Source organism: Oratosquilla oratoria, chromosome 19, assembly GCF_046742065.1.
Source record: "Oratosquilla oratoria isolate Oo_2021 chromosome 19, ASM4674206v1, whole genome shotgun sequence".
In the NCBI taxonomy this organism is placed as follows: domain Eukaryota; kingdom Metazoa; phylum Arthropoda; class Malacostraca; order Stomatopoda; family Squillidae; genus Oratosquilla; species Oratosquilla oratoria.
Genome location: NC_134795.1, coordinates 4200066 through 4205065, shown reverse-complemented (window position 1 = coordinate 4205065; position 5000 = coordinate 4200066).

The window sequence follows — 5000 nt, the reverse complement described above, 5'->3', positions numbered from 1 at the left end:
AAGTAGAAGAAATCTAGAAGCGACCAAGAAAGGCAGGAATGAGAAGTGGGGAGAAAATGATGGACACTGAATACGAAAGAAGGTGAAGTAGAAGAAGATAGGGTAATAAAAAATAAAATAGAGGAAAAGCAATTTTAAGTCAGAACAATAAATGCAGCTAAAGTAAAAGAGGAGGCAGAAAACGGTCGGGTGATAAGGAAAAAATTGTAAACAATAAAGGAAACTACCAGAGAGAAAAATTAATGTAGTTACGAAAAGAAGCTTGGTATGGAATGAATAACAGAAGAAAAGAAGATAAACAGTAAAAGAAAGAGAAAGTAGTAAAAGAAAAAAGTAAAGGAATAGGTGATGGCCGAGGAAATAATGATTGATATAAAAAGAAAAAAAAACTCAAAGCTGAATAAAATCGCCTAACGACAGCTATAAACGATACTAAAAGTTGAGCTTCTGCAAGGGTTAGATTTAGATGAATTAAACCATTTACAGGACTAAAGACATTTCCATGGCTGAATAGAGCCGAGTGGTTAAGGAAAAAGTCACAAACAAAGATGAAGAGACACACGATGCAGAAGAGATGAAAACAAAGACAAAAGAGACAAGGGAACAATGGAGTAATGACGGCAGAAGGTAAAGTATGAGGGAAAAGTTGAAGGACAAAGAAAAGGAGAAGATGGGGACAAGTTGCACAAGAAGTTGGTGGAAGAGAAAGAAAGAGAGAAAGGGGGAAGGAAAAGTAGGAGGAAGATTTAGAGGAAAATGAAAAGGAGAGAGGCCGAGAAGGAAGAGAGATAGGAAGACTAGAGTAGAATGGAATGGGAGATAGAGGAATAGGAGGACAGAGGAAGAGAAATAGGAGGAGGAAGAGAATAGGAATAAAAAAGAGGAGTGGTAGGAGATTAGAGAGTAGAAGAAAGAGGAAGAGAGGTTGGAAGAGCATGTAGAAAAAATCAGAAAGAGAAGGAGTAAAAAATGGAGAGTAGGAGAAGGAGGAGGAGGAGATACGTACATACCATCGCTACTTTTGGGTACGCAAAGTAAAGGATCGCAGCGGTCGCATTACATGCTCTCCTAAGAGCACATGTTCTGTGTATAAACGTTTTTATTTAATATGTGTACCATTTTATATATATATATATATATATATATATACATGTACATATGTATATATATGTATATATATATATATGTATATATGTATATATATTTATGTGTATAAATATATATATATGTATATTTTAGGGAGTTGCTAAATGTGAAGGAGGATAGGGAAGGAAAGATAGCTGCAGTGGGAAATGCGAAGAAAATGAGAGTGATGAGTGAGGAGAATGGAGGAGAAATAAGGAAGGATGAGGTGAAGGCAGTTATAAAGATGATGAAAGCAGGTAAGGCACCTGGTCTGGATGGATGCCATGCAGAATGTCTGAAAAAGGGAGGTTCAGTGATGGTGGACTGGTTGGTGAGGTTATTTAATGTTTGCTGGAGAGAGGGTAGAGTACCGGAGGACTGGAGAAGTGCCTGTATAGTTCCTCTTTACAAGGGAAAAGGGGACAAGTGTGAATGTAGTAGTTTCAGAGGGATTAGCCTGTTAAGTGTAGTAGGGAAGGCTTATGGGAGGATCTTAATTGAGAGGATTAGGAGAGGAACAGAAGGAGTAATTGGTGAGGAACAGTGTGGATTTAGGACAGGTAGAGGTTGTGTAGATCAGATCTTTGTGGTAAGACAGATATGTGAGAAAGCTATAGGAAAGGGGATGTTTTTTGGGCTTTTATGGATCTGGAAAAGGCTTATGATAGGGTAGACAGAAAGGCACTGTGGGAGGTTATGCAGATTTATGGGATAGGAGGAAAGCTTTTGGGAGCTGTCAAGAGTTTTTATGAGAGTAGTAGAGCTTGTGTCAGGATTAGAAATGGAGAGAGTGAGTGGTTTGAAGTAAAGGTGGGACTTCGTCAAGGATGCGTTATGTCGCCCTGGCTGTTCAACTTATACATGGATGGGGTGGTGCGAGAGGTGAATGCTAGGGTAGTGGGTCAGGGATTGGAGATGGTTAAAGAAAATGGAGAAAAGTGGGAGGTGAGCCAGCTGTTGTTTGCGGACGACACTGCGCTTGTGGCAGGGTCAGAGGAGGGATTGAGGAAGCTGGTGGCAGAGTTTGGGAGAGTATGTGATAGAAGAAAGCTAAAGATAAATGTGGGTAAAAGTAAGGTGATGAGATGTACAAGGGGTGAAAGTGGCAGTAGACTGGAAGTGAACATTAAGGGAGAGCGACTGGAGGAAGTGGATAGTTTTAGATACTTGGGTGCAAGTGTAGCAGGAAAAGGTGGAGTGAAGGTGGAGGTAGAATGTAGATTGAGAGAAGCGAGTAAATGCCTTGGTGGATTAAAGAGTGTAATGAGGAATAGACATTTGGGAATGCATGCGAAGAGCAGACTGTATGAAGGAGTGATTGTGCCAACAGCACTGTATGGGGCAGAAACGTGGAACATAAGAGAAGAAGAGAGAAGGAGTTTGAATGTGTTTGAGATGAGGTGTCTGAGAAGTATGGTGGGGGTTACTAGGCTGGATAGAGTGAGAAATGAGGAGGTGAGGAGGAGAACAGGGGTGAAAAAGGATTTGGGAGATAGGGTTGGTGAAAGAATATTAGGATGGTTTGGAAGGCAGATGTGGAAGGAGTGAACATGAGGGGACGTCCTAGGATGAGGTGGATGGATGGGGTGAAGGGGGCTTTGGGGAAGAGGGGAATGTCTGTTGAGGAAGGAAGGGAGAGGACGGAAGACAGAGGTGAGTGGAGAATGGTTGTATATGGATGATGTTGTGATTGCATGAGGAGGAATGGGCGGGGGGTGGGGGGTGGGGTAGTATGTGTGAGTAATTTTTGACGCAGCCCGAAGGGATTTCTCCCCGTCCTCTCCTTATATGCAAGGGGGGACGGAGAGGGGGGGGTCGCCGATTAAATGAAGCGGCCTTGCTGTGGATGTGCTGTGTCTTGCGACACTGCTTCTGACCCAGGGCGGTGGGCAGGGTGCAGGGATGACCCATCATCCAGGAGGTGCTCAGATGAGAGGGAGGGTGGGAGGGGTGTGGAGTGTATTTAGGGATGAAATGGGTGGGAGTGTTTTTATGCCTTTCCCTTTTTGGCTACCTCCCTTGGAAGGGGGAAAAAGCCTTGGTATATGTATGTATGTATATATATATATATATATATATATATATATATATACATATACATGTATATATCTATATATCTATATACATGTATATGTACATATGCATATATATATATATATATATATATATATGTATATATATATATATATGTATATATATATATATATGTATATATATATATATATATACCTGTATATATCTATATATCTATATATATATATATAAAATATATGTATATATATGTATATACAGTATATATGCATATATATATATATTATATCTATTTATATATATATGTATAAATATGCATATATATACATATATATATATGTATGTATATGTATATATATATATATATATATATATATATTATATCTATTTATATATATGTATAAATATGCGTATATATATATATATATATTTATATGTATATATATATAATATATATGTGTGTGTGTGTGTGTGTGTGTGTGTGTGTGTGTGTGTGTGTGTGTGTGTGTGTGTGTGTGTGTGTGTGTGTGTGTGTATTGAGGGGACGTCATTGTGAGGAATGGATGAACAAGCTTCACCTCAAGTACTCAAACCTTTGCATTAGCAACAGCTAATTACGAAGCAAAGACTTTGAGCTACCCGGACCGTACAAAAGGAACGCTCTGGACTACGTAGTCCAGATCTTTCCTTTTGTACAGTCCGGATAGGTTAGCGATATCGTCTTTACTTCGTAATAACCTATCGCTAATGTAAAGGTTCGACTCCTTGCGGTGGAGCTTATTTATCCACACACACACACACACTACATATATATATGTGTATACGTACATATACATATATATGTATACGTACATATACATATATATATGTATATGTACGTGTTCTTTTCAAAGATCTTTGCTCATCGGGGAGGCCGAATAAAATGCTACCGTACGAAGTTTCGCTCATATTAGAGCATTTTCAAGTAGATATATTTGGTACAAAGAAGTTGCAAAGTAAAAAAGAAATGGAAAGGAAGCACATTATAACTGGTATGAAAAGCACGGGGAGAAATCACCGAGCTGATATTAGGGAAGATCACTCTTAGGACCGCCGAGCACCAGGAGAGGTCACGGGTTGGCAGAAAAGATACTCCGAGAGATCATTTACTTGTTCGGTGCCGCTCTGTCTCTTAGTCTTTCTGTCCGTTCTTCCCTTGGTCGGAGAATGGGAGGCCTCTGCGATGGAAGCTCCCATGTTCTGAGATTGTCCATCTGGCTCCTATGAACAGGTTTCATGCTAGGGAGAGGAAGGAGGGCGAAGTCATTTACCTGCCTATATATGGCAGGTTGCAATTCCTTTATCCAGATGGCCTCCAGGATGGCCAGGTGCTGTGGGTCCTCTTGCCACAACTTCGGTGTTGGGTCCAGTAGTGTTGTTTTGGACCTCCGTGTTGCAGGTGCATGGTGATTCTTCTAGATAATTTGGTGGCCGTCCGTCCCGCGTAGACTGAAAGGGGCATACAGTCCTCCTCTGGGCATGTGTATCTATATACTACGTGTGATTGACGGACCCTGTGGTTCTAGAGCAGGGTTGTTCTTTAAAAGTAGAGAAGATTGTGAAGGACAATTTGTCACCTTTATTTTTTGTGATCACATTTCTATAGATTATATTTTTATCATTTTTTCTTCCTCTTATTTGGTAGACATAAAAAAAATCTTATGTGTGGTACCTTCTTATTCTACTGTTGTGGGCTGTGTCTGTTTATACCATTCGTTGATCACTCATCGGAGATTGGCTTGGACCTAGTGGTTCGATTAGCCGTTGTTGATAAGGAGTTGGTGGACCTTGTCGAACTCTTTTTG